The sequence below is a fragment of the Telopea speciosissima genome, chromosome 11 (genome assembly GCF_018873765.1).
Source record: "Telopea speciosissima isolate NSW1024214 ecotype Mountain lineage chromosome 11, Tspe_v1, whole genome shotgun sequence".
Classification (NCBI taxonomy): Eukaryota; Viridiplantae; Streptophyta; class Magnoliopsida; order Proteales; family Proteaceae; genus Telopea; species Telopea speciosissima.
Window position 1 is genome coordinate 33,626,054 of NC_057926.1, and position 21,084 is coordinate 33,647,137.

Genomic DNA, 21,084 nt, shown 5'->3' on the forward strand with positions numbered 1-21,084 from the left:
GGTGAAGTTCAATATCCCACTACTGGACAAATGGGTCCAATAATTCCCACAATCGAAGTCTCGGTGGGGTCCAATACATTCCAATTCCCTCAATGTCATCTCAGTGAGGCCCAATCTCCACGGCTATAAACCCTCATTGAGCTTTTCCACAATCACATCAAATAGATTTATGATTTTATACTATTATAGTATGCAGATTTATGTTTCTTATAGTCACAATATACCGATTTAGGAAAATACAAACCATTATAGTACCTCAGATTTATGATTCCAACAATCACAATATACCGATTCATGAACATATGCGATTATAGTATCTCAGATTTATGGTTCCAACGACTGTCAATTATAGAAATATGAAGGGAAAACATTTTATACTCATACTCTTGTATTCCAAGTATATGACTAACAATTTCTAGAATCTGAAATCATAGTGTTAGGAGTAAGGGGGAGGAATCGGGAATAGAGCTAGCGTCAGCTCTCTATTCACGATTCCTCTTGTAGGGGTATTTTTGTCTCTGCAATTTTATTACCTATTTTTAATATACTGTTTTAGGGGAAGTCATATGTACAGCTGTAGCTCCTAATTGTGCAGCAGCTCTTCTTCCTCCTCTCTTCTTCTTCTTCTCTACAAATATTACATGGTATCAGAGCAAGGACTGTAGGAGTCGATCCACCATCCTTAATCCTTCTCTGTTCGCTGCGTTATACTTTGAACAAACTTGTGGTTTGAAGGCCTAAAGGTGTGGGGCCTCCCGTGATATTATCTTGAAGGGGATGCAGCACCCTTTGCTGCAGTTTTGTGGATTTATTTGAGACTAGTTCATGTCAATATAGAGGAACTAGGTCTCAGCTTGGGGTATGTTTAAAGGGTGAGATCGATTCAGGTACTGTTTGCAATTTGAAACTGGATCGAGTTATTGGTGGTGATTTTTTGTTGCTAGTTGGATCAAGTTATTGGTGGTGTATTGATTTTTGTTGCTGGCTAGATCGAGTTATTGGTGGTGTATTCATCCACGAAAATCAATTTTAGAAATTTTTTCCGTGATTGATTGTGATATTAATCAAGAATGGGTGATGCAAAGACTACTGTAACTGAACTATCCTCCTCTTCTCATCGCATTATTGAAAGAAAACTTGAAGGGATTTTTAATTTTCAGCAATGGAAAAAGGTGGTTCAATTGGCCTTGACGAGGCGTAATTAACAGGATCATCTAACAAAGTCAAAACCTGAAGGAGACACAACATGGGATACGGTGGATGCAAGAATATTGAGTCAGATGTTGAACTCAATGGATAATCAGATTGCAGACTTGGTTACTCACATTGACACGGTAAAGGATTTATGGGAATACTTGAATGTCCTCTATTCTGGGAAGGACAACTTGTCTAAGATTTATGTCCTGTCCCAAGCTTTTTATAAAGTGGATCAGAAGACTTTGACTGTAACCCAATATTTTGTAGAATTCAAGCGACTATATGAGGAGCTGAATAGTCGCTTGAATTCCATTCTTCCTATCACGTCTGATGTGAAAGAGATGCAGCAACAGCGGGAGCAACTGGCTGTTATGGTAGTTTTGGGTAGTCTTCGAAAAGAATTTGAGCCAGTACGGTGTCAAATCTTCGGTGGGGATAGAGTCACCACACTTCCAGAAGCTTTTTCTCGACTTTTACTGGTTTTCCATGAGAGAAACCAAGATTCCACCCATGGTAATGAGAGTTCAGCACTTGCAGCCTTTCCCAACCGTAGGTCTGGTGGTGGGACAGGTACGGGTAACAATGGGGGTGGCCGTGGTCGTGGGTCAGGGAACAGTAAAGCCCCCAAGTCTAGCACTTCATAGACTTCGGGACAAGTACGCACTTGTCATCATTGTGGCGAAGTGGGTCACATTCAACGACAATATGATTTTCCAAAATTTTAAGAATTTGATGAGGGTGAAGATCATAGGGTAAAACTAGATGCCTTTATAATAGTATCTCAATAAAACCCTCATTACATTGGAAGAAGAAAAACAAACTACGATCACAAAGGGCCTAAAAAATTCCTAAGATTTCAATGACTAACAATGAGAAACCCATCTCTATAGTTCTTAATTTGGATAATCGATTTGCATATAGCATCAAAACAAAAGGAAAACCGTAAATTGTGTGTGTGTGAGTAAGAGAAAGAAATCCACATATATTTTCATGCAATTTATTCAAAGATGATAAACAAAAAGGGGAAAAAGTAGAACATAAAATACCTTTCAATAAACTCAACCCTCGTCCCTTTTCTTCTTTGCAAACAAGTAGTACCAACTGACCCTTCAATCCTCTTCTGCAACTCCTCTAGGACTATAGAGCTTGTGTATATACATATATATCTTAGAGAAAAGGTTAAAATGATATTTTTGATACATCCAATGATTAATGAGGGCAGACTCTGTAGATATGCCATCTAGAGAGGTATCTCTGGACTGATACTTTAGGGCCTTTAATTTATGGAAAGTTGTAACATTACCCTAAAATCAGTTCTACTTTACTAAATAAACCTTACAATATTTATTTCTAATAAGAGAGGGTTCCTCACTTCATCAGTGGGAGACGGGGAACCTCTCATGCCACACCAATGGTGCCTTGGGGAATGGTATAATCCACATGGGACCCACATCATCAGTAGATGAGAGAGAATAATATGACACAATATGAGACCATTAGCTAACCGGGAAACTTTTTCCCTTTAATTAATATAAACCCAAAACACATATGGGCATTACAAAGTCACCCAAAATAATGCCAACAATATGTGTCCTTTCGTATACCTACAATTTGGTAAAGTGAATCTTGATGATCTACCAACAAAGTTCGATTGTGCCATTCATCTTATGAACACAACATTGACGACTATAGACACTGAATCTTGTCACCATAAAACATACTCCAAATGACCACATTTTGAGCTTAACATTGCTCCCAGAAGTTTCTCGGTAGAAAATGATCATTTTACCGCTAGGGTGACATGGATGTCCAAACCTTATCAGAAATGGCTCAAACTTATAGAAAATTTTTGTCTTATCATTTTAAGGAAAAATCTAGATTTTGATGCAAATAGGATACTGTTTGGCCATCCTTTAATCAAAGTTCCTGTTTTGCAGTCCCCCTCCTTTGAGCATAGTTTTGACTATATTTCTAGTCAAATTTATGGTTGATCTCCACAACATTGGATATTAAACTCAAATACATTTCTAAAATAATTTGGATCATCAAAATTCAATGGTTGGATCTCCAGAAATTTCTATCTAAACACCAGTAAAAAAAAAAAGCAACATTTTTTTTGTAGAAATTAAGGATTTCTTGGGTGATTAGAAGGATGCCACATGGTAGTCACCAAGGGAGACCTAGAGGCACCAACATGTCTCCCTTGGGGAAAATTATCTCCTGCGATTCCCTACCCGTTACAGTTCCCTAGTGCCTCTAATAAGAGGGGGGTGGACCCCACCCGGGCAGTGTGTTTGGGCACGGGGTAGGGTGGTCATTTTCGTGCCCTATGAGAGGAATTGTAGGAACTGTATCGAGCAGGGAATCGCAGGGGATAAAAATCCCTCCCTTGGTGGTGTTACCTTTTTGATAATCCACAAAGTACCCTCCCCTTTGAAATCCAATAATAGGGCCTCTACCTCTTCTCGTTTTCAAACCTCAAGGTCCTAGAGCTCTTTCTTCTTCTCAAAAATTCCAGACGATCAAGGAAATTCGAGAGAGAGAGAGAGAGAGAGAGAGAGAGAGATCCTAAAATCTTGAAAATACCTCTGAGAGTCGAATTTCTATTGAAATCGCAGCAGGAACATCAGAACTCTACAGAACTGAACAGACAAAACCTTTTGGGAAAAAACAAGTTTTTTTTCTCTCTCCTCCTACTTTTACTTATTTCTTTATATAATTGTATATTTTAGTTATTTAATCAATTAGTTTTTTTTGCATAGTATACATACTTTTTTTGTTTCTTTTCGAAAACCTGTGGTATGCCGTTAGGCTGTCAAAATTTCCACTAGGGGTCCAATGGAATCCTAAATAGTGTCTTCAAACCCACCATTCAAAACCAATGGTTAGACACTTAAGTGGTCAAAACCCTAAAAAATTCCTCAGTCATCATTGGGAACTACGTTAGACTCGATCCCCATTGAGGGTGCATAGACAACTTGACTAAATGATGTTTGAGTTTGGTCTACCACCATACACACACAATTATCCAATCATCCCCAAAGTAATCCTTGGGAACTATGTTTGACTTGATTTCTTAATTGTGCAGGATACACAGGTAGCCTAGTAAAGTTATGTCCAAGTTCAGTCTCCCCCATGTATATAATATAATCTCCCCATTTATGCAGTATCTATTATGTGTAGACTTATTATGATAATCAATGCCATGCTTACATTAATTTGCATGCCTTATTGATTTTTGGCCTAGTTACCTAGACTAGGTTAGATGTACTGCTTTCATTATATCTGCTAGTTAGTAGGATTAGTAAGATTAGGAATGGTCCAAATAAAGGAGACTATCTTTCGACCATGTGGAATGGGTGCTTAAAACCTTTCTTGCCCTTAACGTTGAACTTATCCAAGGATCTTCACTATTTTAGGAAGATTGAGAAGAACAAACGTCTTTGCCGTCGACTAATGTATACAATAAGAGAAAGATAAGGATCTCTCTTCAATGGAATAAAAAACCTAGCAAGCGAGAAAGAGCTAAGATTTCATCTGACAAAACTGAAATTTTATGTTGGCTGGCCAGGATCCCTTTTGAGCTCTTATTCATCTCTATTAGCATAACATTTTCCCTTCCTTTCCCACAAAGTCCTACCCAAAATTGTGGGACTTTAGAGAGGGATGGGGTGAGAGAAATAGATTTCCACGTGGGCCAGACAGTGTCACACCCCAATTCCTTTGCAGGGCCCACACAATGCTAGCGTGACATATTAATCAAAATTCTAGAGGAAAGTCAAGTGAGGTCCCGAGGTCCCTATAAGAGCTTACCCTGCTGCGGACAAGGGCCTGAGATCCCCATAGGAGCTCACACCACTGACCAATCAGACGAGATCCAATATATAAACTGGCCAGGGTCATATATAACACCCTTTGACGTCTCAATTGAGGTCCAATCAAATCCTTCCAATGGCATCTTAGGTGGGGTCCAATATCCCATTGCCGAACATATGAGCAAGTTATACCCATAACCAATGTCTCAGCTATGATCCAGCCAAATCCTCACTAGCCAGGTGAGGTCCAATATCCCACTGCTAGACAAATGGGTCCAATAATTCCCACAATCAAAGTCTTGGTGGGGTCAAATACATTCCAATACCCTCAATTTCGTCTCAATGAGGCCCAATCTCCACGGCTATAAACCCTCATTGAGCTTTTCCACAATCACATCAAACAGATTTATGATTTTGTACTAGTACAATATGCAGATTCATGTTTCTTACAATCACAATATACCGATTCAGGAAAATACAAACCATTATAGTATCTCAGATTTATGATTCCAATAATCACAATATACCGATTCATGAACATATACGATTATAGTATCTCAGATTTATGGTTCCAACAACTGTCAATTATAGACATATGAAGGGAAAACACTTTATACTCATACTCTAGTATTCCAAGTATATGATTAACAATTTCTAGAATCTGAAATCATAGAATAGAACAATGCCTTTCAATAAACTTGATTTAGCACATAGGTTTGAAATTCACAACAACCTCATGGAATGTGAATTAGATACTTACTATCATGAAACAACCTCAAGATTTCTAATTAGAACAACCAAACCACTAGTAAAACCTCTTGTTAAAGCAATTCTAGAACTTGTGTAAGCAAATTTTGGAAACCAGAGATGGAGGGCAAGGAACCAAATCTACCTCATCTCGCTATTGTAGGACGAAGGAAGCTCTTTGCTCACTATTGCAGAATGGAGAATCGATCGAGCATAGTATCGTTAGGTAGGGATTTAGAGAATATAGAGAGGGAACAAAAAAGAAGAAGAAGAAGAGGAAGAGAATCCCTATAATATCAAGAACTTCCCTTAACCAAAAATCATTTAAGTAAATGTTTTTATATTTATTATTTAATTTATTTAACATAATATTAATAAATAAGAAAATATCCCCCATTTGAATCTAATAAAAATACTTATAAAATCAAATTCGAGAAGGATAAATAGTCAAATCCTCAGTCCAAGAGCAAAAACTGGATTTCTAGCTATAGGTGAAGATTTTAACTTTCAAATGCTGGGATTTTTCTTAAGTCTACAAATTTTATAATTCTTATTGTGATAAACATTACTAAAAACCAAAAGAGCGCCAAATTAATCCTTCATTTCGAAGACTAAAATTTTGCCTTCGTTCAGAGTGATTTTAACAGCATTAACGCACACTAGATAAAGTTTGACCCGGACATAACTTTGTCAATACAAATAATATTTGAGTAATTTTAAACTTCTTGGGAAGCAAGTTTTATGTTCTACCTAATGCAATAGATGCCATGTCCAAATACCATCTTTTGATCAGTCAATTTATTAGAAAACACGCATGTTTTTCCATATTTAAAAACAGTTTAATTCTCCATAAACAACACCATATTTTCTCAAGATTACTATGGATCATTTATAAAACTCAGTACACTAGAACAATCATCATTATTAATATTCACTTCTAATATAATTTGGGTCATAAGTGTTGGATCCTTATAGTCAGTCCCCCTTGATTTAAGCAGTGTTGTCTCCTAAGTTTCCTATTCCGGTAACCAAACAAGAGCCACTTTTGGTATTTTATGGAAAAGATTACAATTCCCCTACCCCTTTATTCCCACCCCATTTTTTCGATAAACTCACAGGCCCTCAGAGAATCCACATTTTCCAGATGGCAACGAAACAGTTTGTTTCATTTTATTTTTGGAAACTTCAAATGAATGTAAAATCAAATTCTTCAACCCTTATAGTGGTCAAATAAGTACAATTATCAACAATCAACACAACCAAGGATCTACCAGAGGAATTTTACAAGGAATTACTAAAGTGGATTAACCACTTGAACAACAAAGGCAATCAAACAACAATGTCACCTAAAACAACTCCACACAATTTCCATTAACGGTCCCCAATCAAAAGGTTTCCCAAGCTCTTCCACAGTGTTTTTCTCGTTTTTATGAACTCACAACAGTTTGAATAACCTCATTTGGACTTTAAATGGCCAAGTTATAGTCATTTGAAGTTGGACCAATCAAAGAGCTTCTTTGGAGGGTATTTTTTGTAATTTATCAAGCAATCAAATTAAAAACTTCTAGGCAACCTAAGCCAAGGTGAAAACTTAAAAGACTACCTACAGGTGAAGTAAAGCACTCAACAAAGGATGAAAAAGTACACCTCGAAAAATGACTATATTCACTCGTCATCTTTTTGGAAGAAGGGGAGTCAGGGGCAGCCTCATCATCTTTTTCTTGGTCTTCCTCCATGACCCCAACTTCGTCCTTGGTGCCACCTTCTTCAATTGAGGTTGGAATCTCGTAAGCCTCACTCTCCACGTCAGGAATTTGCAAGCCCTTCCAACGGACATTAGAAGCTTGCGTGCGGACGAAATCTAAAATATGCTTGGCTTCCATATAGAAAACATCTATGATGGCTACAACCACGTCCTCCTTGAAGGACCAAGAGGTCTTATCTATTGCGTGGGAAACAGCGGTGTCCTTTTGCAGCTCAAGCTCCTTCAGATAGCCCTCAACTTCCTCCACTTTCTTAGAGGCAGCATCTTGCTCATCCTCAATCACCTTCACCTTCATTAGGGCAATATCCTTCTCCTACTTGGGTGTTGGACAAGTGTGTGTCCATCAAACCCGGCTCGGTCTGGTTCAACCCGGTTCACCTTTGCATTGAACATTTATACATTTTAGTTTGATATTGTCACATGCGATATAACCTTTTTGAGCATTATGTGTCCCTAAGTTTTACTTAGAATGGTAGTCACGACTAGGGTATGAGCTGGGCACCCTTATCATATGGTCGTCGCATTGGGTATACCTAGACATGTGATGTCAGGGTACGAATGCGAGTGCTCACATAGTTGATGTGTGTATTGGCGAAGAATCTACTTTGTCGATTCCCTCATGTATTACTGCCAGATGTAGGAAGGGATAGACATGTGTCACCGACACCCTATACCTGAGGGAACCTTGTCACTGCAAAGTGTGATCGCATTCTTTGGTTCATCAATGACTGAGACTCAAGCGAGTCAAAACTGATGTTCTAAGAATGCGTGAACACTTTCTGAGTAAAAGAGTTATCCAACATGGTCACCGCTGCCCGATTGGGGAACACCAAGATAGACTTTCTGTGCATGGTCGGATTAGAATCTGGATCCAGTGCCGTTTTGAAAATGGTTTTGCAAAAATCTATTTTACATAAAATGATACATTATTTATAATTATTTGAACAAAGTGTTTTATCGAGTTTTACGGGACCTGATCAGATGCACAGACGCTCATATATGGACATGTACTATGGATTGGGGTTTGACAGTACAAGTGTATGTGCCCTAGATTCCATAATGATGGTGTTGATTAGTGGGGGGGGTTGTATATGATAAATAGTTATCATATATGGAGTTATTTGGAATTTACTATTTTAATTAGTACTTTATTTAATTAATGGATATGGTGCTAATTGTAATTATCCGTTAAATATTAAATAAAGTAATTAATTAATACTTTCCCTATTAGATTCTTCTTCTTCACCTGTGTAGCACTTTGAGTTTAAACAGAACTACCAAACAAAGAGAGAGAGAGAGTCTGACTCTCAAAGGGATTGAATCTTATCCATTTAGGATTTTAATTAAACCCTGGCATTATATAAAGGGGACCAAAAACGCAGAGGGGGCAGTGCTCCACATTTCTGCCTGGCCCCCTCTTCTGCGTTTGGTTTCTCTCTCCCTCTTTGAGATCTCTTCTTCTTCTTCTAGTTTCTCTCATCTATTTTGAGAGTTAGGGTTTGTGAAACCCTAGATCTGTGCTGAAGATTTTGAGAGCATCTAGGATTGGCTTGAAGAACCTTGGTAGCACTATTGGAGGTTCAGATCTGTTTGCTTGGAGCGCTCACTGGAGGAAGAACCACTGTCTATTGGAGAAGCAACACTTGAGGCTGACTAGGTTAGCAGTTCTTTTTTAATTCCTTCACTTTATTGATTATTAATATTTATGGGATGCGAAAGAAACTCGAATCGCTTTATTTTTGCTGCGCATTCGAGTATGGGATGGATTTCTCTTGCCATGTGATGACTAGAGATGTATTTTCTCTGTCCCTAATGTGTTCTATAATTGTATGGGACACAATAAGGGAAGGAGAAACCCTATTAGGGATGCACCAGGGTTCCCATGGGAGACCATGGAAAACCCTAAAATTAAAATGGGGCACCCATGGGATACCATGGGATAACCCAGGGCGTGCAATACCCTAATTTTTAGTTAATTGGTTTTCCGGGAACCATGTTTTTATCCCTGGACCGTTGTTTGACCAACAGTGTGGTATTAAAGCCACTTTTTCCACCCATGAATATTAGATAATTAATGGTTTAATGTGATTTCATGAGTGGGATGCAAGTTGCACATGGGAGGTTAGATTATGGTTGTTGTAACAACCTATCCATGTGATGATGGATTTGTTATGATTTTTTTTATTCCAATTATTGAAGCATGTATCCAAATAGGGTTTGGTTATTATCTTTTTGTTTAAAAAAATTTTAATTATGATTTATATGTGGGGGGGGGGGGGGGGGGAGCACACGCCCTCCCCCTATTGCCTGCCTATGTGCGCATTACCTTTGCGGGCTGTTGCCTGCGGGCTGCAGCCTACAGGCTGCTGTCCGTGGGCGGCCTACTGGCAGCAGGCCTGCGGGCTTGGTCACGGGCTGCTGCCCGTGGGCCTTGGGCTTGCGGGCTGCGTAGGGAGTGCCTGCAGCCTGCGCATGTGGGCTGCATGCACCCCCCTTCTTTTCCCTCCAGTTTAACAATAAAAAATAAAAAAATAAAAAACAAAATTTTCAAAACAGAATTTTATTCATTTGTTTTGTTTTTTGGAGGATGAAGATGTGTGAAGGGAATCCCCCCTTTACCCACTTGTAATTAAAATTGTGATTTTAATCTTATAGATTTGGATACATGTTATCACAAGTGATGTGGTGGTTCAATAATTGATGGAATCCATGTTATAATTTTTGTTTACTTGCTTTAATGTCTATGCATGAAATTATATTATGATGTGATTATGGGAATGGCATTCTAATAAATGGATGGATTGTTTATGTATGTGATACATGGGGTTATGGGTGGATGTGATGCTTCTCTCTCTTTCTCTCTCCCCCTGTCTTTTTTATAAACAAATGTACTCCACCCCATGGGCAGCCCAAATGGTGGGTTGGTTTTTCCATGCGGGGTTTCTTTATTATTATGGAAATGAAAGTGTATAGAATTTTTCCTAGGTTTCCATTGTAATTTTAGAGGAGTTAGGCTCCCAGGGCATGTTCATGGTGATCCACATGTGGCACTCAAAGCTTATGAAGATGCAAGTCACCTACTTTGAAGATGTGATCTAACGGAGGAGATGATCGAGGCGTGGCATCCATGGCATGATAAATGCACCCAAAGTTATTAGTTTTATTTTTATTGGGAGGGTTCTTTAATTGCTTCTGATAAAAATGTCATCATCCCACAATCACTTTTAATTAATGTTGATTAATTATGTTGTTTAAATCTATCCATGATATGTGAGAGTCAATTAATCCCTCCTGAATCATAATACATGTATGATATGGACTAGTCTTAATCGGTAGACATGTCCATGGCCTCCTATTGAGGATAAATGTAGAAAGTGTGTGACATGACCCCACATAAGCTGACAGGACATTGCCAGAACCTCTGTCACATATTTATCTATATTTACCTCTATCTAAATACGTTAGGGTATGGATAGTGAGAGGGAACTGCGACAGTGGGGCATCTTTCATGATTCCATGATTCTAACTAATGCAATAGGTAAATACATGACTTGGGTGTATGTCAGCCGACAGGATATGGGCATAACACCCATGAGACGGACAGCTTAGTCCACACTACCATGGTATGAATAATGACTCCCGACAAGGTAAGTTATGCATGCAAGGGTTGTAGGTATCCAATCCATCTTTTGGGTTATGAGGGAAACCCAAATCATGAAAGACCAATGATGTGTGTGTGCTCAATCTATTATTTTCAATGGTTATTAATTAGCATATGGTTATTTACTTGTGCAAGTGTAGATAATTATACAATGGTTGCTGTTAATTCCAACTTGTTAGCACTCATTAGTGAATACAAACTTAATGGTATAAATTATGTCGATTGGTATCTGGAGCATTAAATTGCTCCTGACTGCTAAAGGACTATACACAGTTCTAGATGAACAAGTTCTTCCTCAACCCTACCCGAACGATTTTGAGGCAAATGAAGAGATGCAGGAGTTCCTCATGAGGGATTCTAAGGCATCACTCTATATCCTAGGATCGTTGGAAAAGTCAGTTATAGACTCGGTCAAGGATATACGCACTGCTGGGGGCAAAATGGATAAGCTTACTGAATTGTTCAACAGGCAGTTGACACATGCACATTCTGATACGGTGAGTCAAATCCATAACTCCAAGATGACCCAGGGGACTCCAGTGATGGATCATGTAACAAAAATGATCAATCTGTTTAAAAAACTGGAATCCATGGGGACTGATTTCAGCCTACGATACAAGACCGATGTGATCTTAGCGTCACTCACTTCTGCCTACGCACCTTTTAGGATGTCCTACAAGATGTCCGAGAAGGAGATGGAGCTCACCGAGCTTGCTAATGCACTGGTAGAGGCTGAAGCATCCTTGAAAAAGGACAAGGCTAAGGTCAATGCAACTGAGGCAAAACCTTCTTCAAATGGGAAGAAGAAGAAAAAGGGAAGTAAGGGTAAGACCCTGAAACCCAAGGGAGGGAAGTCTGGCAATAAAGACAAAGGCAAGTGCTTCTATTGTAAGAAGGAGGATCACTGGAAAAGAAACTGTCGTGCTTACCTGGCTACTGTGAAAGACAAGAAGCCGGATGAAACAGAGGCTGCTAAAGAAGGTACATGTGATGTTCACGTTCTTTATGAGTCTAATTTGTCTTTTGAACCTACCAATTGTTGGTTGGTGGATAGTGGTTCCACTGTTCACATTTGTTATGATATGCAGGGGTTCAAGGAGACAAGGAACCTAGAAAGAAATGAGGTGCGTCTTCGGATGGGCACTGGAGCTGAGACCATGGCGATGGCTGTGGGAACTTTTATTTTAAATTTTAGTTCTGCTAGTTTAGTTTTAAAGGATTGCTATTATGTACCCTCTTTCAAGAGGAAGATAATTTCAGTTTCAAAACTTGTTTTGGACGGATATAGTTTTTTCTTTAATTCTAAGTTGATTATTCGTTTTAATTATTCCTTTGTGGCATCCGGATATATGCAAAGTGATTTGTATTTTCTAGATTGCTCTGTTAGAACGAATGTTATTTCAAATGTTTATTTGAAACGGAAAGCAGCTCCAGTGAACTCAACATATCTGTGGCATCTAAGATTGGGTCACATTAATTTGGACCGAATCAGTAGATTAGTGAGGGATGGGCCCTTGGAGAGTCTGAGGGTGGAACCATTCCCCACATGTGAATCATGCCTTCAGGGCAAAATGACCAAGAAACCCTTTAGCAATAAAGGTACTAGAGCCACAGATCTGTTAGAGTTAATACACACTGACGTGTGTGGACCCATAAACATACAAGCAAGATATGGGTATGAGTACTTTATCACATTCACCGATGATTACTCTAGATATGGTTACATATACTTGATGCGTAGGAAATCGAAAGCCTTTGATAAATTCAAAGAATTCCAAGCCGAGGTCGAAAGACAGCTCGATAAACGCATCAAGTCCTTACGATCAGATCGTGGAGGGGAGTATCTATCGGATAAGTTTAAAGATCATCTCATATCCCAAGGGATAGTTAGTCAACTAACTAATCCAGGCACACCACAACAAAATGGTGTATCCAAACGATGCAATCGGACCCTATTGGATATAGTCCGGATAATGCTCACTTATAGTGAGCTGCCTCTCTCTTTCTGGGGGTACGCTTTAGAGACAGCGATATATATCTTGAATAGGGTTCCATCTAAGCCTGTAGCCAAGATACCCTCTGAGTTGTGGAAAGGAAGAAAGCTCAGTGTTCAACACCTTAGGGTATGGGGTTGCATAGCACATGTGCAAAAGCAACAGACAGACAAGTTGGAATCCAAGACTTCGAGATGCTATTTCTTAGGCTACCCCAAAGGCACGATATGCTATTATTTCTATAACCCGGTTGACCAAAAGGTCATTGTAAGTAAACATGTTACATTTCTAGAGGAAGAAATGATGACCCAGAGGTCCGAACCAGTAGTCATTAGAGAGCTATCAGATAGCTCAGAAATGTCACTTCCTGAAGTAAGACCAATTAACATACCCGCTGAAATACCAACACCTGAAGAACCTCGACGAAGTGGGAGGACTATTAGACCACCCACCAGACTTACTCTTCTAACTGAAGAGGAAACAGTGGAAGAGTTCAACATGGTATCGGTTGAATATGATGATCCGATGACATACTCTGAGGCTCTAAAGGATGTTGATGCCACTAGGTGGCTGGAGGCAATGCGCTCTGAGATCGATTCGATGCATTCCAACAAGGTCTGGACTCTAGTCGATCCACCACTTGGCGTCAAGCCGATTGGATGTAAATGGATCTTCAAGAGGAAGAAGGGCGCAGATGGAAAGGTCGAGAGATTCAAAGCGAGACTGGTGGCAAAGGGCTATACCCAGAAAGAGGGTATAGACTATGAGGAAACCTTTTCACCAGTGGTGATGATGAAATCTATCAGGATTTTATTGGCTATCGCCGCACACTTGGATTATGAAATCTGGTAGATGGATGTGCATACTGCATTCCTGAATGGGTTCCTACAAGAGAAAATCTCCATGGAACAGCCAGAGGGGTTCTCTTCCTTAGAGGAAGAAAGAAAGGTGTGCAAATTGCAGAGGTCCATTTATCGGCTGAAGCAGGCTTCCAGGAGCTGGAACATCAGGTTTGATCAATCAATCAAATCGTTTGATTTTGATCATAACATGGATGAACCATGACTTTACAAGAAGATCAGTGGGAGGGCAGTATGTTTTCTTGTTTTATACGTAGATGACATATTGCTGATTAGTAACGATGTAGGTTTTCTTTCATCAGTAAAACAATAGTTATCCACAACGTTTTCGATGAAAGACCTTGGTGAAGCTAGCTATATCGTTGGGATTAAACTCATAAGAGATTGCCAAAAAAGGATGCTAGGCTTCTCACAGGCTACCTATATAGACAAAGTCCTGGCCAGATTTAGTATGGAATACTCCAAGAGGGGAAGTGTTCCCTTCAAACATGGAGTCAGTCTTTCCAGATCTCAATGTCCTCAGTCTCAGACAGACATTAATGAGATGAAGAGGATTCCCTATGCCTCAGCAGTAGGGAGTCTTATGTACGCTATGTTGTGTACAAGGCCGGACATTTGCTATGCAGTAGGTATGGTAAGTCGTTATCAATCTAACCCTGGACGCGAGCATTGAAATGTTGTCAAGAATATCCTTAAGTACCTAAGAAGGACTAAGGAATATTTCTTGGTTTTTGGATCTGATCAGTTGTCAGTATTGGGATACATAGATTCAGATTTCTAAACTGACAAGGATGACAAAAAATCCACGTCCGGAATGGTATATCTAATGGGTGGAGGTGTCATTATGTGACGGAGTGCGAAACAAAAGTCTACAGCCGATTCTACTACCGAAGCAGAATACCTTGTAGCTTGTGATGCAGCAAAAGAAGATGTTTGGCTGAGGAAATTCCTATCAGATTTGGAGGTAGTCCCTGATCTTGTCAAGCGCCCTATTCCCCTGTTATGTGACAACAGAGGGGCCATTGCACAAGCTAAGGAGCCTAGGGCTCATCGAGAACAAGAGATTATCATCGAGAGATTATCCAGGGCGACGTGAGTATCTCCAAAGTGGACACAACTAAAAATGTGTCGATGCCATGACAAAGAGTTTGTCACCAGGTGTGTTTGAGAAACATATGGAGGGCATGGGTTTAAAATGTATGGGGAATTGGCTTTGATGTACAAGCGGAAGATTGTTGGACAAGTGTATGTCCATAAAACCCGGTTCGGTCCAGTTCAACCCGGTTCACCTTTGCATTGAACATTTATACATTTTAGTTTGATATTATCACATGCGATATAAACTTTTTGAGCATTATGTGTCCCTAAGTTTTACTTAAAATGGTAGTAACGACTAGTGTATGGGTTGGGCACCCTTATCATATGGTCGTCGCATTGGGTATGCCTAGACATGTGATGTCAGGGTACAAATGCTAGTGCTCACATGGTTGATGTGTGCATTGGTGAAGAATCTACTTTGTCGATTCCCTCATGTATTACTGCCAGATATAGGAAGGAATAGACATGTGTCAACGATACCCTGAGGGAACCCTATCGCTGCAAAGTGTGATCGTATTCTTTGGTTCATCAATGAGTGAGACTCAAGCGAGTCAAAGCCGATGTTCTAAGAATGCGTGAACACTTTGTGAGTGAAGGAGTTATCCAACATGGTCACCGTTGTCCGATTGGGGAACACCAAGATAGAGACTGTCTGTGCATGGTCGGATCAGAATCTGGATCCAATGCCGTTTTGAAAATGGTTTTGCAAAAATCTATTTTACATAAAATGATACATTATTTATAATTATTTGAACAAAGTGTTTTATCGAGTTTTGCGGGACCCGATCAGATGCATAGACGCTCATATATGGACATGTACTATGGATTGGGGTTTGGCAGTACAAGTGTACGTGCCCTAGATTCCATAATGATGGTGTTGATTAGTGGGGGGGTTGTATATGATAAATAATTATCATATATGGAGTTATTTGGAATTTGTTATTTTAATTAGTACTTTATTTAATTAATGGATATGGTGCTAATTGTAATTAACCGTTAAATATTAAATAAAGTAATTAATTAATACTTTCCCTATTAGATTCTTCTTCTTCACCTATGTAGCACTTTGAGTTTAAACAGAACTGTCAAACAAAGAGAGAGAGAGAGTCTGACTCTCAAAGGGATAGAATCTTATCCTTTTAGGGTTTTAATTAAACCCTGGCATTATATAAAGGGGACCAAAAACGCTAAGGGGGTAGTGCTCCACATTTCTGCCTGGCCCCCTCTTCTGCGTTTTGGTTTCTCTCTCCCTCTTTGAGATCTCTTCTTCTTCTTCTAGTTTCTCTCATCTGTTTTGAGAGTTAGGGTTTGTGAAACCCTAGATCTGTGCTGAAGATTTTGAGAGCATCTGGGATTGGCTTGAAGAACCTTGGTAGCACCATTGGAGGTTCAGATCTGTTTGCTTGGAGCGCTCACTGGAGGAAGAACCACTGTCTATTGGAGGAGCAACATTTGAGGCTCACTAGGTTAGCAGTTCTTTATTAATTCCTTCAGTTTGTTGATTATTAATATTTATGGGATGCGAAAGAAACTCGAATCGATTTATTTCCGCTGCACTTTCGAGTATGGGATGGATCCCTCTTGCCATGTGATGATTAGAGATGTATTTTCTCTGTCTCTAATGTGTTTTATAATTGCGTGGGACACATGAAGGAAGGAGAAACCCTATTAGGGATGCACCAGGGTTCCCATGGGAGACCATGGGAAACCCTAAAATTAAAATGGGGCACCAATGGGACACCATGGGATAACCCAAGGCGTGCAATACCCTAATTTTCAATTAATTGGTTTTCCTAGGGAACCATGTTTTTATCCCTGGACCGTTGTTTGACCAACATTGGGCACCTTCAGGTGAGCCTCGAGCTCCTATATGTTCCCCTCAAATTCCTCCTGCTTTTGCTGGGTTTCCTTTGAAACGTTAATGGCATTAGCCTTGTTCTTCTTGATCTGAAGAAATCTTTTCTCACACTCATACCTATCTTGCTTGGCTTTCTCAGCATTTTTTGCAATAACATCAACCAAGTTCTGTTTAATTGTGTTCTACTTGATGAGCCCCTGTATTTGACCCTTGTAGCAATCGATGAGGCCCATGGCAGAATAGCACTCTTTCTCCAGCCTCCTCCTTCGCGGCTTGGTGGAGAAGCTAAATATTCTTCTCAAGACAAAGTACTATGTCACCTATGTGAAGAGCATCATACACTAAAAAGGCATTAGTATAAGGCAACCTACAAACTAGATCAAGAAGAGAAGCGAGAATAGAAATTACCCCAGACGTGAAATAGCATGCTCGCGCCTCGTCAGACTGCTTGATGAGCTGCTCGTAATCCTCCTTAAGTCGACCCGAGCAGATGACCTCTTTTGCTACCTAGAGTTCCTTCATGATCAAATCACTCGTCTTAATGTTCCAGCAGGAACAAAACAAGCCTCGCTACCAGATGCATCATCAACCGGAGTTGGAACAGTTAGAGGAGATAAGACACCAGCCTTAGAAGAAGCCTCCTCAGTCGGAGCTCGGTTGTCCTTGGGAGGACCATTGTTACTTGCGACTTCAACCTGCACACAAGTATTGTTTACGAATTCAGCCTAGACACAAGTACTATTGTTTGTTTGGGCATCAGACCTAGATATCTCCTTGATCTGAACTACGAGGCCTTCAGAAGAAGAAGTGGCACCAGCTCCAATGGAGATTACCTCAACCCGACCTAAAGGGATGAAGTCGAGGAGATTAAAAACATCAATATCCGAGCATTCGAAAATGGTGGGGCCTAGGAAAGTAGTTGGCTTAAGGCCAACGCACTTGGCACAACGATAGTAGCTGACTTAGGAGCCTCTGCTCTGCTCTTCTTCCACAACCCCAAGTCATACTTAGTAGGGGTGGCGACCCTCTTCTTCTTCAACTCTAGACCACTTCGGTAGCTTTCTTCTTCCGCTACTGGATTTGGCCTAGGATGGAAATCCTTTTTTTTGGCACTCGGTTGTGTCCGAGGGATATGTCTTCATCAGCTCTACTGAAGGATTAGACTTCTCTTGCTCAGCCGAAAAGCCAATGCTCTTCTTCTTCCCCAGCACGTTCAAGTACGGTTGGACACCAACCACTACAAAAATGAAGAACATCAGCATGAGAAGATGGAAATAGAGAACCATTTCTAGGAGCTACCAAGGGTCAATAAGACAACCTATAGGCTCGCAAAGTAGCTTCGTCTTCTAGTACACACACAGAAATTGGTATGCCTTCCTCCATCATCAGCTTGAAGAATTTCTAGTCTTCCTTACTACGAAAAGGCATTATATTGCCCGACTAGATGGTACTTAGGTGAAATTGCACCTCAACAGCCTTGGCAAAAAAGAGCTTTCTTTTCCAAGAAAGGATGGAGGACGACAAACCTTTAACAAGCTCCTTCACTCCAAATCGACAACTAAAGTAATACCAGGCACTTTGTGCTTTGAGGATGTAACAGTGGATGAGGAGGTTGATGGAGGGATGCCTACCTAACTCGATGAAGAAGCTGATAAATCCCAACACGAGTTAATGGGCATGAGTTGAGCAGGCACAATGCCATAATGTCGCAAGACCTCTGCCACAAATAGAGGAACATCAAGTCTAAATCCTGCTTGGAGAGTGTCCTCATAGAGACAACACATCAGGCTTATTAGAGTAAGCCCTCTTGTCAACAAAAGGCAATCTGAGGACAACATGGTTGGGTATGTTGTACTTCACCCTTATAGCGACCAGGTCATCGTCACCCAAAAAGCCAACCTCCTTAAGGACTTCTCGTCTAAGGCTGTGCTTAGGTCTAGCCACGGCGGTGACTTGAGCCACTGCCTCAATCGCTTACAAAACACCCTTCCCAAGGCGGGTAGGAAGGGGGGAGCCTTAGAAGAAGAAAGCCCAAGGATATTGAAACCCTGATTAGCGGGCCTAGAAGAAGAAGACCCAAGGACACTAAGTCCCCGATTAGAGGGGAAAACCCTAAATTCATTGGCCCTCTGGTTAGAAGGGGAACAAAACTCGCTTAAAGAAGTTATTGCAAAAAAGCGGAGGACAGAAGCAAAAATTTACTGGTGAAAGAAAAGGTTGAAGAGAAAACTTGAAGACTCGAGCTGCCTTGGCCGGAGGAAAGTAGTAGAGGTGGTTAAAAGGAGATTTCCGGTGACAAGAGATCTCTACAACTTGCGAAGGTGTGAAAATAGAGAAAAGACCAAAGACATACCCCTTATACAATGGCTCATATCTACCAAAGTGGACGCACAAGATCTCGCAACCCTTTATTCCCCAAGGTAGTTCTCCATTTCCCAATATGGGCAATTTACTTGGCCTTGCATCAAATAGACCTCTCAAACACGATTTTTACTAAGTGCATCAAAAGCTGAACAAACATCTTGTTAGAAAACATATTGTCAAAGATGGCGAATCCCGAGCTAATTAATTTAGTTCGTCTTAAGATCAAATTAAAGATAAACGATGTTGACACGTATAGGTAACAACCGAAATCTCAGGTCGTAGCCCAGTCCTATGACTGAGCACTTAGACCAAGGTAGCATTAAAAACCTCAGATCATAACCCCGACCTTCTAATTGGGGTGAAGTAATCAATAGACGAGGAGTTGCTCAAGCTAATGCGAACTGACTCACGACTGTAGACGCTGGAAATCGCCACCCATCCCATCAATGATGACAATGGGACAACGAGACATAGACAATAATCAATATCACTCCCTGGAGTTAGACCAACCCAAAATCACCAAAAATGCCAAAACACAGGACAAACTGAAGGGGGTCATCCGCAGCACTGTGCCACCGCGAATGACTAGGATCCCCCTATAAATAGGGGTGCCCTCCCCTATTTGAATAAGAGCCCAAAGCACAACCCCACATGTTATCTCCTTCATTCTTTCTCCTTATGAGTCCATTTTTCCACCCTTTCAAAAAAGGCCAAATTCTTGGATGGTACTAAGCATTTTCTGGCCGGGGCATGATGAGGCCCAACTAGAATGCAATGAACCTGGCAGGTGAAGTGTTGGTTTGAAAGGATGATTGACCGAAGCTTGACGACTTGGTGAGAAGCCCACCAACACCGGCTCTAATGCATCAAACGTTAGTGGCCAAATAGGGTTGATTAGGGTTGGGTCTGGTTTGGACTGGGTGAGGTCTTGGTCAAACTGAAAATTATTTTTATGGAAGAAAGAATGCTAACCGTTGTTGCAGCGTGGCATGTACCTGCACGTAGGTACCACTGCGCACAAAATGATCGATGCACCCCCTGAAAAGGTGAAAAGGAATAGGGGTGTGTCGGTCATTTTGTATGCGACGTCGTGCTACAGCATTGGTTAACATTCCTTTTCCCCATTTTTATTTATTTTCTTAATTTTCTTTGAAATCTTTGAAAAGTCAGCTTTTATTCCAAAAGTCCAAATTTCACTTTTCTTAAATACTTTTGGTATCATTTTTCATTTTGTTTTGACCTATTTAAAAAAAAAAAAATTACAAAAAATCCTTTTCGATCAAAAAATAAAAACTATTCGGTACACATTAGATATAATAGAGTTTGGAATGAGAAACCGCTTGGTGCCTACGTATGTGTAAATAATTTTTAATGATATGAGAAATGAAAACCAATTTCACCAAAAGTGGGTTGAAAATCATCTAAGCAAGATCCATTGAGTAAAAAAATAAAAATTTTCATAAAATAATATCCAAATTAGATCCTCATCAAAACCATTTTCAAATATTTGGTTTCTAATGACAAGTCACCTGATCATGAATCTTAATTTGATTTGAAGGTCATTTGGCCAACTTTGACCTGATCAAACCCTGTCAAAGGCATTTTGGTAATTTTGAAATATTTCAAATTGTCATTTGATGATACTCAAAACCTTCAAAACTGCAGACTGGAGCTCTGAACACCATCCTAGGGCACCTATTCATTGTCGTTGTGCACATCTCTGGG